The 16,673-nt window shown below is 34.8% G+C and overlaps 1 protein-coding gene across 1 annotated transcript in view; it reads right to left on the reverse strand.

The window, feature by feature from the left end:
• LOC148825555 (antigen WC1.1-like) overlaps positions 1-16,673 on the reverse strand; it is a 219,990-nt gene that overhangs the window by 53,742 nt on the left and 149,575 nt on the right. The gene's annotated exons all lie outside the window — the stretch shown is intronic.

Here is a 16,673-nt window from a genome sequence, read left to right on the forward strand (position 1 = left end):
GTAATGTAAAAACATTTTTAAAAAATCAATAAGCAATACCTTGACAAGACTGTGAACACACTCTCTCTGACATCACTGCCGCCTACTCTCCGAAGTTGGTTTATCTGGAAATAATATTATATTAGAAATAATATTAGAAGCTACTAGATCTTCATTAATCAACTAATCAGACATACCAATTTACACATTCAATGGAACAAACACATTTTCACATATTAACTGCACTTTTTTGCAGTATTTTCTCATCTATAAATACAAAGTGACCATTTTTCAAAGTGAAAAAAAATTGTAGTAACGTTTTAGAACATGAAAACACTTTATTTTGCCATTAAAGGATAAGCAAGATTATACATTATAAACTAAAAATATGAACGTATGCCAGAGATGGATCATATTAATCAGATGTAGGCTATAAAATTATGACCTCTCTGAAACCTAGAACATTAGTAGTGAATGTTTTCTACACCACAGTGAGAATATAATATCATACCAGCAGGTTTTGATTGTCCATGCTGTCAAGTGCTTGCTAGTATGCACAGAACTCTTCCATTGTGGTCAGCCTCCTGATGTGGAATTGGGAGTCCACCGGTTCTGTGGACCTACCCAAACGCCTCAATTCATCCCTCATCTCTATTAGGAGGCCCAATACCCGCTTCTGAAACTCTGAAATTATTTACATTTTATATCAGCATTTAAAAGGAATTAGGTTAGGATTTTCTTACACTATTGTCACATTAGCATAACTGTAGTGTTGCTAATGTGCTACATGCAATTTATAATCTTAAAAAGTAAAAATTCCCACATCTGTAGTTCATTTTAACTGTACTTCCTTCTGAAATAGGATATCTCTCTCTCTTCTCTTCTGGTCTGGACGTGGTCTTCTGCCTGGGAGACTCTGAAAAGAATTCAGTTATGGAAAACATTTACTTTATCACACAACTTTATATTTCAATTTAGTCATTTAGTCTGTCATTGAACTAGGATTCTATAAACAATGTCAATTAAACTCCATTGGCGTACTTCAATTTTGAATATGTTTGTGTCGTTTGTAGCATTGCGGTTAAACACAACTTATTTTTATATTGTATACGAGCCTACACATAATTAAAATACATTCTGTGTAAAACTATAATATGGGTGGTTTTATTTATTACTTTATACAATAAAAAAGACGTACTTTTTGACAGTCTTCCAGGATCATTTCTGCTATCTGGCCAATCCTGGTTTGATACTAGAAATTAAAAAGTTAATAATCTCATACTTAACAAATCATTTGCAGAGGGATCATAAACTATTCTTAAATTTAATAATTTAATTAATATGATACAAGTAATGTACTAAGTACTTCGTTTGAAGACTTTGGTCTTATAACTTGCTTAGGGCTTCAAACTTTGCGTGGTGAGGTCCCAGTTTGGACTACCTGGGCTGTTAATATAATATTGCAGATTAATTTAATATTTAAGTATGGACGTAAAATGTTCACCAGTCCAATAATCTTTGAATATAATTTGCTTATGGTAGACAGTTCTCCAGACTTAGGAAAGTACAGTGACAAAACCTCAGATGTAATAAAAAAAATAACTTGTGAATTTCATCTCAATTTCATAGAGTAATTAGATGTAGGCAAAAAATGTAGTAATAACTTAAGGAATGTTGAAGCCAGAACTCAGCACCATTTTTTTTCCTTGGGGAAGTTCTCACCTTTGATGGTTGGGCTTCAATAACATAAAGAATGGTGTTAACTTGTCTTTAAATATGATTGATGATGGTTATCTTCTAAGGACATTAAGAAAACATTTTAACTTTGATTGCAATAACCTACCTTTAAGCGTACTTGAACAGCTGAGTGAGCTCTGGGAGACACTCTTCCTAGGAGAGAACCTCAGTTTGGGGGGTAGCACTGGCAGCTTCAGTGGCTTCTTCTTTTCTAAACAGAAAAGATATGGCAGTAAAATATTTCATATCAAATTAAATTATTTAATCAACTTGATCTGTAAGTTTTTACAATAAATTCATTTCCTTTATTTTGGGAACTTTGAAGGCAGAGAAATGGACGTACTTGGAGTACCAGGATCAGAATCAAAGTCTGTAATTAATAGAAAATTATCATATTTCAATATAATACTGAAAACTAGTTTAACAAAGCTAACCAAAATTCTTAGCAATTTCCATGATCAACAAATATGATAAGATTTTTAACATTTTCATACAGAACACCTGTATCAATCAAAATGACTTATTTTAAAGGGTTGTAAAAAAAATCAATAACAAGGTACAAGCTAAATGAGGCATCAGTTGATATTAATAACTGGTTAAAAATCTACCTATTGAGATTGTTACTTTTTCATACCATCAACGTAATCGGAGAACACCCGCTTCTTACTTTTGCGTTTTGGATTGGGTGTCTCATCCTCGTCTTCAGCATCCGTAACAGAGGTGGTTAAATCAAAGTGATCACATTCTGATTTCTTGTCTACAAATAATTAAATTTACATTACATATGATCAAATATGAAAAAGGTATTGTTGCACTAATACATGTACATAGACAGTTACTGTAAATATTCAATTGGAATTTATAATAATGAACAGGAATTTGCTCTTATTTTCAAAGAAAGCTATACCTGATGTATGTTTAACTTGAACGAGCTTGAAGGTAACCCAAGTATCTTTATTAGGGTTGGCCTTCTCTTTGTATAGTTTTGTGGCCTGCTTTGGATCATTCGGCCACCACACAAACTCTCTTCGGGCATCCACCCAGTTTGAGGGCAGGACTCCCTCAACCTCCCCCTCCTGCTCTATCCAAACAGCGCGTGTCCACATCACCTGAAACAGACATACACATTTTAATTTTGAGTCTTAATTCAGATTGTGGTGCTGATTACTACACTTGTGTTCACTTATAATGATTATACTCAATGAAACACATAATTCAATAATAAACATTCTGCTTTATTTATACATTTGTAGTTAGATGGTATTCACTACATGCAATTCCTCACAAACTTTAAAATTTAAACTTCACCATGAGAAAAGAGCAGACAGAAGCATCCTGTGTGAATCAAAGTTCTATGCCATGTAGAAGAGGGAAAAGGACATAACCAGCACCATACAGATGCAGCCATTCAAAATGCGCGGGCCATACCGCATTATTTTGCGGTGCGCTTTACGCAGTCTACCGCGAGTTACCGTAAATTCTCCTATAATACCGCAAGCAAAATAATAGTATCCGGAATTTCCACAAGGTGGAGCTAATAAAGCTCAACCTCTCATGTTTGAGCTGTCGCCATCAAAGTCTTTAACAAAGATATTACTGATAGTATTAATAATGAATGACCTTGGACAAGCTGTAAACTCAAAGTATTACCCTGGTCCACATTCTTTTTTTCATTGACCGTCTTTGTAAAAGTAACACCACAGCATTTCGCAATCACGCATTTTTTTCCAATCATGCAAAGTACAGTAATTTTTGAGAATCCATTCACCATACCTTTCACATGCTCATAAAAGAGATTGATTTAGGAACATAAACATATTACTGTATGCAAACTGTACTGTATACAGTATGTATATGTATATTTAATGTCTTAACTGTGCCCGTTTAAGTATTGAATATTTATATGGGATTTTACCACTAAGGGAAATCTTAGTGCCAAAGCATAAAAAGAATAGGAGCATACTGCAACGCGTGTGAAGGCCATAAACGATATTAATTTTGGAACATAAACATACAGTATATGGCTGGTCTCTGTACTTTAAAGAAAACATACAGATGCAGCCATTCAAAATGCGTGAGGTATTTCGCGGTATACCCCGGTGGGCGTGTCACAGTATCACGCGGTATGACGCAGTTAACGTGGTGTCACGTGGTTAACTATCCGGCGTCGCCTTGTAAAACCGCCAGGGGGAGCTTAACCTCTCATGTACAGCATTTGAGCCTTTAATTTTGAACTGTGTATTACAGCATGTTAATCATCAGTCATTAAAATGTTGGTATATTTTATGAAAGCAAGATTGCTCAGTTGGACAAAAGTACACAGCCTACCTTTATCATAAATATTTATGCATCAAAGCCTTTACTGAAGATATTACTAATAGTATTAATAATGGATGACTTTAGACAAGCTGTATACTCAAAGTATAATTTCTTTAGCACATTTGTACAAGCACTTGGAATCTGTCCAAGCCATACTTTGTCAGGCATTTTGTTTTACTTCAACGGGCATAAAAACTTCCTTGCTTTTAACAGGGCGTTTCATAATTTCTAACTACGAAAATGATTTAAAATGCGACACTTATCATTCAACTAGAGCTTAAAATATCACAAGGATCCTCAAGAGCACAGCAAAGAGTGTATTAAAAGACACTTGTATTTATCAACGCTTTCTTTTCCGTATACCAGATTTTATGGAACCACTTCAGAGGGGTGTCAGCCAGTCAGATTCCAGGATTCGGCACTTTAAAGGAAAAATACACACCGGTATTCCATTTCTCCCTAACGATTTTAAGCATCGAAGTATTTAACTAGCATGTGAAATAGCGTGTGAAAAAGTGGTAGTTTTAAGCTTTTCTGCTAATATAATATGGAATCGATATTGATTTAAATCGTGTTCTGATTTAAATCGCAAACGCGTGTTTAATTATATGTGTTTTTTAATCATAATCAGGCTAATGCAACATAAATTGATACAGTATCTTTGTCTTCTAAGCATCTTAATAAACTTTCAGCATAGCTTTCTACCCGTCAAGATTTATATTTCTTGGGATTTTGGGATCAAACGTGGAAGGATTAGATTATAATCGTTTTTATTTGTCAAATACGTGATTGTATTTCTGAATGTTATGTGACACCTACAGTAGTTCACTGCTTTAAATACATCGAATTAAGAAAGTTATGTGTAGCACTTTAGATCTTTTTTCTGAACCAGGGAAAATCTGATCATGTTTCTCTATAACAATAATAAAAAAAACTTTATTTTACATATCGCCTTTAAAAGTGGCATCTCAAAGCAATACAGTAGATCGAAAAACAGTTAAAAGGGACCAGATTAAATACCAGACAATCGCAAACGCATTTTCAATAAAATTATTTTATTCATTCAGCAGTTTGTGAGAGGAACATCCAGCAGGGAGAGACACACACACCGGTTTTCATTGACAAAATTGTTTTTTTTCAATTCCTTTTGTCTAACAGGAATGTTTTGTTTGTGGACAAACTGTTAGACAAGAGGAAAAGACCGCCTCCTCCTACGAAGCATTAATCGCGTATCTAAGGAAAATTGCAGTATACCTTTGTTCATGCACATCATTATACAGTACAGTATCTCAATTTGTATTTCGATAAAAAAAATCGTTTGCCCAGCCACTACTGTTGTTATTGTTTTTATCCTGTAAAGCGTTTTCTTTTTCTGCGTTTTCCATTTCCTTTTTCTGATCACTCGCTTTCTGGATACACATCTCACCTGTCCTGTTCTTTGTTTTCCTGGTTTGCTGATTATGCCTGCTGCGGTCCACTCCTACCCTCACACCTAAAGAATACTATTTTAAATTTCTTGGCGCAGTTCATTAACCCTTGTATGTGCTGTCCGCGCCCAAAATGCAATTAAAAAAAAGTAAAAAACCGCGCTCAAAATGCAATTTAGAGCTTAATAAGATACACTCCACAGGCAAAATTAAAGACAAAATTAAAGACGATTAAAATCTGTAATCTTTCCACTTGTACTGTGAGTCATCGGACAGTTTCTGCTTTGTGTAAGGATGGTGAGAAAGCTGTGTTCAATGTATTTAAGGGACTCAGAAGTAAAAGAAGATGCTTCATATTGCGTGACTAATTTTAAAAACCAAGTTATAAATGCAGACGCTCCCTCGGTGCCGCGCCGGGTGTAAATATCAAAGTATACATTCCCAACAAGAATTGTACCCATCTGTCAAACAAATAAAACACCTTGAATTGAATTGAGGGAGAGATGGGGGTAGTGGGACAGAGATACTGTAGACAGACTCAAGGCAAATAAGATACTTATGGGTACGCAGGCATTCACGACAGCAACATACGAAACGTTTGCACGTACTGTATAGTTAAGTTATTACTTGGTTTTCAAAGTGCAACGAAATACAATATTGTTGTTGCTGCTGTTCTGGTTGTTTTTATCCCGTAAAGCGTTTTGAGAAGCCACCTTTAAAGGCGATATATACTGTAAAACCACTGATTCTTATGGAATGTGCTCCGCAGGAGATTCAAATTTTTATTTATTTATTTTTTAATCGCGTATCTTAGGAAATCTCAGTATAACTTTGTTCATGAACAGTGGCATGTTACATTATCATTCGTTTTTTTAACAAGGCTCGCCAGCTAATGTGAATCGAAACCTGTCTTGCTAGCTTTTAAAGTCGTGCATGTGTAAACTGTACTAGAGGGCATGCAAGTTACTCTGCCCCTTTCAGCGGCAGGGAGTCCCTCTGCTGCAACACACAGCAGACAGAACGGGAGACTATTGCCTTTCATATCTGACACCAGTGAAGTAAAAGGGGTGTCTAAAGGGGTGATTTTAGACCACATTTTAGTTACTTTATTTTGTTTACTTTTAACATTTCTGTAATTTACAGTAGATGTCACAATAGAAGCCCGAAGCCTATTATACTCAGTCTAGCCTTGGATCCTCTGAGTCCCTTGACTCAGTTATTGCATATTAATTTCTTGAGATACGCGATTCCATATTATATTCCCTTTTAATCAAATTCTAAAAGTATGCTTGTTGACTCCGGTATCGCGTTACTTAAAGACTTCGATGCTTAAAATGTTTAGGGAGAAATGGAATACTGGTGTGTATGTTTTCTTTAAAGTACCGAGACCAGCCATATACTGAACGTTTAAGTTCCAAAATTAATATCGTTTATGGACTTCACACGCGTTGCAGTATGCTCCTATTCTTTTTATGCTCAGGCACTAAAATCTCCCTTCTGCTTTGTGTAAGGATGGTATCAAGAGCAATCTTAAGTGGTGAGAAAGCTGTGTTCAATGTATTTAAGGGACTCAAAAGTAAAAGAAGATGCTTCATATTGCTTGACTAATTTTAAAAACCAAGTTATAAATGCAGACGCTCCCTCGGTGCGCTGCTCTGGTGCGCCGGCTGTTACACAGTGCCTGTCTGCCGTAAGCGTTACAATATACATACCCAACACTGCTTGTACCCATCTGTCATGCAAATAAAACACCTTGAATTGAATTGAATTGAGGGGAGAGGGGGGGAATACTAAAGCCAATACTGGCTCAATACCCTCAATGGGCTTTGACGTGCTAATGCGTTGGTTTAACAGTCCGGGTGTGGCAGGCTTCCAATGTCAACTCGACTCGATTGGAAGACAATGAACGTATTTTAGCCCTAAATGAATTAATAGCAAACATGGTTTACATAAAATACATTTTTCCAAGAAAGTTTATAATAATACGATCTATAGTTGAAATCTGAGCCTACTTTAAAAATAAAGGAAAAGCATTTTCAGAGAGTAATCATGCTGTGTTTATGTAGAAAAAGCGATTAGGTTTACGAGCAATCTAATTACCTATTCGCTTAAAACGCTATTAAAAATTTACTCTGTTGCACACACACACACAATAGAAGCAGGCACCGCTGTCAGAAGGGAAGATATGTTCAAAATATCGCAAATATCGATCATGTTGCGATATTTTGAAATATAAAAGTCAATTGATTGTCCATAATATCGCTATTCTATTTTTTCGAAGAAATGTTTGTTAAAAGAAAAGACCAGCACCAGCTGGATTCGAAAACACAACCTGTCAGCTGGTAGTCACGTCTACAAGACAGCTCACATGAACAGGCAGGCGAAACAGCCCTACACAGCCCTGTCGCAGCACACGAATACCATTATTAAATTCTTTAGATACGCGATTCCATATTATATTCCCTTTTAATCAAATTCTAAAAGTATGCTTGTTGACTCCGGTATCGCGTTAGTTAAAGACTTCGAAGCTTAAAATGTTTAGGGAGAAATGGAATACTGGTGTGTATTTTTTTCTTTAAAGTACCAAGACCAGCTATACACTGTATGTTTATGTTCCAAAATTAATATCGTTTATGACCTTCACACGCGTTACAGTATGCTCCTATTCTTTTTATGCTCAGCTACTAAGATTTCCCTTCAGTGGTAAAATTCAATACCTACAACGGGCACAGCAAAGACGTTTACTGTCTTTCTACGACAGACCAACGGACCACGAGTGCCCCTGTCGGTCAACCAATCACGTACTGCGGTGCCCCGCGTCATCTTGCGTCATACTGAGCGACGTCACCTGCGGTACGTGTCTGTAACGCGCACTTTGAATGGCTGCATCTGTACACGAAACATGGTTTCATTATGACCAGAATCGGTCTTGAGATATTTTTAACTTGATTTACAGTATTTGAGAGGTATGTCTTGACACCGATACTACGTAAATACTGCTCACATATATGTTTCTAGGTTTATATTATGCATTTCATACGGTCAAATTACTTTTGAGCAACTGATAAGAAGCACGAAACGGTATGCCCAGGGTGTTCTAGTTTTCGTTTTGTTTTAATGCAGTGCAGTGGATTGATTAGAGATATCAAGTACATACAAGTCATTTTTTAAATGTTGTAGTTCGTCTTGTAAAAATGTTATGAGTACATCATCTGTCAACAATTACACTGGTTCTGTTTCCATATTGCGGATTTTGGTTACGTAATATTATTTTCTAATTTCACGTTGTGAATATATGATTTGGGCAAACAGAGCCGCAAGGAAGTACATTATGGGTTGTTGTTTTTTTTTTGCAGTTTTATCTAGAAAAAGCGATGCTTAAACCTTTGTCTGATTCTTGTGAAACTATCCACACGACAGTTACCTAGGAGTTGACTTCATTGATGTCACTGATGGGATGTTTCTAAAAATCCATCCTCTGTAAAACGTCTTCTCCAGTTGTCCTGCATATGTATTCACTAATGAAGCTGTGTGTTCTGAGCCTGGTTCTCTACATTTCTGTATGAACCAGCTTAGAGGGCTAAAGACAGCTTGTGTTTAAATTGAGTGTAAGGTAATTTATGCTTCTAAAGTCATGGTCAGCATTTATTATTGTACTGTGCTGTAAACTTGTTCTGTGCCTAATTACATTATTTTATAGCTTTATCAAATCTGTACATTGTCTGTCGATAATGTTTCTGTAGTGCTTTTTCAGCCCTCAGCATGTGACTGCGCTGGTGGCGCTGTGGGTTAGTTTCCTGACTCCCATGTCACATGGTCTGTGATTGAATCCCATGGAACTGTGACTTTATTTTTTAACAAACATTTCTTTGAAAAAATGAAACGTTTCCCCTGGTCAGAGATTAAATAAAACCTCACTCGCACCAAACAAATTTATATTTCTAAATATCACAACATGATCGAATTTAAGTCTTTTTGATAACAATGAATAGTCACCTATGCGTTTCAAAATAAACATTTATATTGATTTGAATCGTGTTTTGATTTAAATCGTAAACACGTATTTAAATATAGGTGTTTAAAGGCGATATACTGTATAAAAGCGCTGATTCTTATGGAATGTGTTCTGCCGGGGATTCAAAAAATTTATTTTTTTTAATCGCATATCTAAGGAAAATTGCAGTATAACTTTGTTCATGCACAAACAGTGGCATGTTACATTATAATTTGGGTGTCTCCTCTTGCCAGGAAGCTCTACATTGCATTTTGAGTGCGGTTTTTGACTTTTTCTAAATTGCAACCCATAAATAAAGCTGATACAGTTTAGACTTACTGTATTCTAAACTGTATTACAACAGCACATTGGACAATGCAACGTAAATTGCGAAAATGCACTTGGAATCTGTCCAAGCCCTACTATGAAAATTATTTAAACTGCGACACTTATCATTCATCTTTAAATAAACTTTATTTTATATAGTGTTTTAAGCGAATAGGTAATGAGATTGCTCATAAACCTAATCCCTTTTTCTACATAAACACAGCGTGATTGCTCTCTGAAAATGCTTTTCCTTTATATTTAGGCTCAGATTTCAACTATAGATCGTATTATTATAAACTTTCTTGGAAAAAAATGTCTTTTATGTAAACCATGCTTGCTATTAATTCATTTAGGGCTAAAATACATTCATTGTCTTCCAATCGAGTCGAGTTGACATTGGAAGCTTGCCACGCCCGGACTGTTAAACCAACGCATTAGCAATGTTAAAGCGATTTCATTGAGGAGCCTAGCTACTAGTTAACACTGTAGCTTCCTACTTTGAAAATACCTGTGAAACCGGTTTAATTCGTCACAGCCAGCACTCCGGCAGAGAGGGGGGTTGTACTCGTTAATGTCCGATGACATACAAGTGGAAAGATTACAGATTTTAATCGTCTTTTTTCTGAACCAGGGAAAATCTGATCATGTTTCTCTATAACAATAATAAAAAACTTTATTTTACATTATTTTACATATCCCGCTTACACATTGCACGACTTTAATAAATCTATTCTTTATTAATACTAAATAAATAATACTAAAGATACTACAGCAAAGAGGTCACTTGATTTTTGGAATAATTCCAAATAGCACAATGATCCACTGGCATCCCTGAAGTCTGTTTAGTCCATAATCTTCCAAATACAATCACTAAGCAATTATAAGAATTATACCATCCTATTTCTTTGTAATGTCCTGTAAAAACTAAACTTATTTTTATAAGGCTTTTACTCAAAAGATTTCCAAACACACAAAGCATTTGTGAAGTACTATAGTATTTCTAAAGGTTACTGGCACAACATCAATCATTAAAGCTTAACAATAAAGTTTAGATTGCTGACTATGGACTAACTACATTAACTAACTACAATGCAACAGTAGACATTTTACAAGTAAGAATATCTGGTTGAATTCTTGCATTTGTAGCCAATTTAATGCGAGAGATTTTAAGTTTTAACAGAAGAAAACTACGAATATGAAAACAGCCATAGCAACAAAAAAATACTATGCAAATATCAAAAGGCTACTTCAGTAATGAAATAATGATCACAGTAGAAACCAGAAATTGTTTACACCATATTGTTAAGAAAGACTCAAGACAGAAATGTTCATGTACAGCTGGAAAAAACAACTTCTAAAACAACAGTGAAGGCTGCAACATTACGCCCATGCTTTTACACACTTGTAAGGATAACCTTAAAACTTAGGCTGTTGAGTCCAATCAATTAAAGCTGGAGTTCTGCAGGTTGTACAGGCTTAAAAGGTAGATCGGTAGTTTATCTGCAATATAGTCCAGTACTTAAGGTGTTTCTTGGTTTAATTTTCCTGCTTATTAATGCTTACTTTCCTACATTTCCAATGCAGTTCACTATCATTATACACAAAAGCCAAACCATAAACTTTGAAGCTTATGGGCATACCGTTTCGCGCTTCTTATCAGTTGCTCAAAAGTAATTTGACCGTATGAAATGCATAATATAAACCTAGAAACATATATGTGAGCAGTATTTACGTAGTATCGGTGTCAAGACATACCTCTCAAATACTGTAAATCAAGTTAAAAATATCTCAAGACCGATTCTGGTCATAATGAAACCATGTTTCGTGTATGTTTTCTTTAAAGTACAGAGACCAGCCATATACTGTATGTTTATGTTCCAAAATTAATATCGTTTATGGCCTTCACACGCGTTGCAGTATGCTCCTATTCTTTTTATGCTCAGGCACTAAGATTTCCCTTCAGTGGTAAAATTCCATATAAATATTCAATACTTAAACGGGCACAGTTAAGACATTAAATATACATATACATACTGTATACAGTACAGTTTGCATACGGTAATATGTTTATGTTCCTAAATCAATCTCTTTTATGAGCATGTGAAAGGTATGGTGAATCGATTCTCAAAAATTACTGTACTTTGCATGATTGGAAAAAAATGCGTGATTGCGAAATGCTGTGGTGTTACTTTTACAAAGACGGTCAATGAAAAAAAGAATGTGGACCAGGGTAATACTTTGAGTTTACAGCTTGTCCAAGGTCATTCATTATTAATACTATCAGTAATATCTTCGTTAAAGACTTTGATGGCTACAGCTCAAACATGAGAGGTTGAGCTTTATTAGCTCCACCTTGCGGAAATTCCGGATACTATTATTTTGCTTGCGGTATTATAGGAGAATTTACGGTAACTCGCGGTAGACTGCGTAAAGCGCACCGCAAAATAATGCGGTATGGCCCGCGCATTTTGAATGGCTGCATCTGTATGGTGCTGGTTATGTCCTTTTCCCTCTTCTACATGGCATAGAACTTTGATTCACACAGGATGCTTCTGTCTGCTCTTTTCTCATGGTGAAGTTTAAATTTTAAAGTTTGTGAGGAATTGCATGTAGTGAATACCATCTAACTACAAATGTATAAATAAAGCAGAATGTTTATTATTGAATTATGTGTTTCATTGAGTATAATCATTATAAGTGAACACAAGTGTAGTAATCAGCACCACAATCTGAATTAAGACTCAAAATTAAAATGTGTATGTCTGTTTCAGGTGATGTGGACACGCGCTGTTTGGATAGAGCAGGAGGGGGAGGTTGAGGGAGTCCTGCCCTCAAACTGGGTGGATGCCCGAAGAGAGTTTGTGTGGTGGCCGAATGATCCAAAGCAGGCCACAAAACTATACAAAGAGAAGGCCAACCCTAATAAAGATACTTGGGTTACCTTCAAGCTCGTTCAAGTTAAACATACATCAGGTATAGCTTTCTTTGAAAATAAGAGCAAATTCCTGTTCATTATTATAAATTCCGATTGAATATTTACAGTAACTGTCTATGTACATGTATTAGTGCAACAATACCTTTTTCATATTTGATCATATGTAATGTAAATATAATTATTTGTAGACAAGAAATCAGAGTGTGATCACTTTGATTTAACCACCTCTGTTACGGATGCTGAAGACGAGGATGAGACACCCAATCCAAAACGCAAAAGTAAGAAGCGGGTGTTCTCCGATTACGTTGATGGTATGTAAAAGTAACAATCTCAATAGCTATATTTTTAACCGGTTCTTAATATTAACTGATGCCTCATTTAGCTTGTACCTTGTTATTGATTTTTTTTTTTACAACCCTAAGTCATTTTGATTGATACAGGTGTTCTGTATGAAAATGTTAAAAATCTTATCAGATTTGTTGATCATGGAAATTGCTAAGAATTTTGGTTAGCTATGTTAAACTAGTTTTCAGTATTATATTGAAATATGATAATTTTCTATTATATTACAGACTTTGATTCTGATCCTGGTACTCCAAGTACGTCCATTTCTCTGCCTTCAAAGTTCCCAAAATAAAGGAAATAAATTTATTGTAAAAAGTTACAGATCAAGTTGATTAAATAATTTACTTTGATATGAAATATTTTACTGCCATATCTTTTCTGTTTAGAAAAGAAGAAGCCACTGAAGCTGCCAGTGCCACCCCCAAAACTGAGATTCTCTCCTAGCAAGAGTGTCTCCCAGAGCTCACTCAGCTGTTCAAGTACGCTTAAAGGTAGGTTATTGCAATCAAAGTTAAAATGTTTTCTTAATGTCCTTAGAAGATAACCATCATCAATCATATTTAAAGACAAGTTAACACCATTCTTTATGTTATTGAAGCCCAACCATCAAAGGTGAGAACTTCCCCAAGGAAAAAAAAACGGTGCAGAGTTCTGGCTTCAACATTCCTGAAGTTATTACTGCATCTAATTACTCTATAAAAATTTAGATGAAATTCACAAGTTAATTTTTTTTATTACGTCTGAGGTTATGTCACTGTACTTTCCTAAGTCTGGAGAACAGTCTACCATAAGCGAATTATATTCAAAGATTATTGGACTGGTGAACATTTTACGTCCATACTTAAATATCAAATTAATCTGCAATATTATATTAACAGCCCAGGTAGTCCAAAATGGGACCTCACCACGCAAAGTTCGAAGCCCTAAGCAAGTTATAAGACCAAAGTCTTCAACCGAACCCAAGAGTCACCATGCCTCCTCAGTACTTAGTACATTACTTGTATCATATTAATTAAATTATTAAATTTAAGAATAGTTTATGATCCTTCTGCAAATGATTTGTTAAGTATGAGATTATTGTTAACTTTTTAATTTCTAGTATCAAACCAGGATTGGCCAGATGGCAGAAATGATCCTGGAAGACTGTCAAAAAGTATGTCTTTTTTATTGTATAAAGTAATAAATAAAACTACCCATATTATAGTTTTACACAGAATGTATTTTAATTATGTGTAAGCTCGTAAACAATATAAAAATATGTTGTGTTTTACCACAATGCTACAAACGACACAAACATATTCAAAATTGAAGCTATGTTTTTAAAAAATACGCCAATGGAGTTTAATTGACATTGTTTATAGAATCCTAGTTCAATGACAGACTAAATGACTAAATTGAAATATTAAGTTGTGTGATAAAGTAAATGTTTTCCATAACTGAATTCTTTTCAGTCTCCCAGGCAGAAGACCACATCCAGACCAGAAGAGAAGAGAGAGAGATATCCTCCTTCAGAAGGAAGTACAGTTAAAATGAACTACAGATGTGGTTGCATGTAGCACATTAGCAACACTACAGTTATGCTAATGTGACAATAGTGTAAGAAAATCCTAACCTAATTCCTTTTAAATGCTGATATAAATGTAAATAATTTCAGGAGTTTCAGAAGTGGGTATTGGGCCTCCTGATAGAGATGAGGGATGAATTGAGGCGTTATAGGGTAGGTCCACAGAACCGGTAGACTCCCAATTCCACATCAGGAGGCTGACCACAATGGAAGAGTTCTGTGCATACGAGCAAGCACTTGACAGCATGGACAATCAAAACCAGCTGGTATGATATTATATTCTCACTGTGGTGTAGAAAATATTCACTACTAATGTTCTAGGTTTCAGATAGGTCATAATTTTATAGCCTACATCTGATTAATATGATCCATCTCTGGCATACGTTAATATTTTTAGTTTATAATGTATAATCTTGCTTATCCTTTAATGGCAAAATAAAGTGTTTTCAAGTTCTAAAAAGTCACCACAATTTTTTTTTACTTTGAAAATGGTCACTTTGTATTTATAGACTGAGAAAATACTGCAAAAAAAGTGCAGTTAATATGTGAAAGTGTGTTTGTTCCATTGAATGTGTAAATGGGTATGTCTGATTAGTTGATTAATGAAGATCTAGTAGCTTCTAATATTATTTCTAATATAATATTATTTCCAGATAAACCAACTTCGGAGAGTAGGTGGCAGTGATGTCAGAGAGAGTGTGTTCACAGTCTTGTCAAGGTATTGCTTATTGATTTTTTAAAAATGTTTTTAAATTACATTTTTACTTTGATCGAGTTAAAATGTCCACAGAATTAAGCTTATAGATACCTATGTGTTAACCACTGAATGTGCAAGGTGTAAAACTGCAAAATTGTCTTTTAAAATATAAGGGTTACAGTACTAAATTTGATCTTAATTTTTGAGTAAATAAATGTTGAATGGAAACTCACTTGAAAAAATGTCTAAAGTGAGAATTTGGTTTTCAGACTTATGACAAATGAACTGATGACAGAATTCAGTTTCGCTGGCACAAACCGAAAAGATAACAGAAGAGTGGCCTGGGAGACACAAATCTTCATAGAGTAATTAAAGGTACTCCTATTCTATGTTGTACTTTCAAACTTTGGGTACTCTTTAATTAGGACAGACTTTATTGCTCAACTGCTATGATGCAAGCCAAATTTTATCAATTTATTTCAGCTTTGAGCTTAGTAAACCTTAATGGTTAATTTTTGAGATTATACTCAAGAAGATATTAATCATCATTTATTTGAGTAGTAATATTATATAATTTTCTTTTACCTGCGGTGCTGAAGTCCCACCCTACATCAACAGAAAAAGAAATAAAGGAGCATGCAATGTTACTTGAAGTATGCATATGCAAGGCAGGGAGTCAGGAGATCTGGACACTGAAAATAATAGGTTTCTGGTTCTAACTGTTAGGACAATTAGACAGGGTTTGCAAATGGTGGACAAAAATCGTCTTAACTTCCATTGTAATTTTTTTTTCTTGGAAATATAGAAGTTGTACATTTTAAAATTTATATTTGAATCAAAATGTGGTTTTGAGTTAGTGTGTTAACGTAATTAGTTTGTGTTTGTCAGTACTATACTGTATATTGATGTTACCAGAATTTGTAGCTGAAGTTTAAGACTAGTTGTGTTTTTTTATGATTATTGCCCATATGTTGATTGTTGATTGATTGTATACAATGTATAATTTGAAATACATATTTTTCAGGTGTGAATGTGTATTTTCAGAATAAATTTCTAAACCAAATCATTTCTTGGTTTACTAGTTTCTACACCTGTAAAACCTATCTTTGATGTATAATAGACTTCTAACCACATATGTATAATAGTCCTCTAAAGTTATCCGGAACTCCAACCATATATGTATAATAGTCCTCTAAATTTATCCGTATAATAGAACTCCAACCATTTACGTATAATGAACATATAATCATAGATGTATAATTGACGTATAACGATAGACGTATATTAGAATTTCATTTTAGACGAATTGCGGACCACATTTATACGTCTAAGGTATGCGTTTAATAGAC

Source organism: Atractosteus spatula, chromosome 10 (genome assembly GCF_055471065.1).
Source record: "Atractosteus spatula isolate fAtrSpa1 chromosome 10, fAtrSpa1.hap1, whole genome shotgun sequence".
Taxonomy (NCBI): Eukaryota; Metazoa; Chordata; class Actinopteri; order Semionotiformes; family Lepisosteidae; genus Atractosteus; species Atractosteus spatula.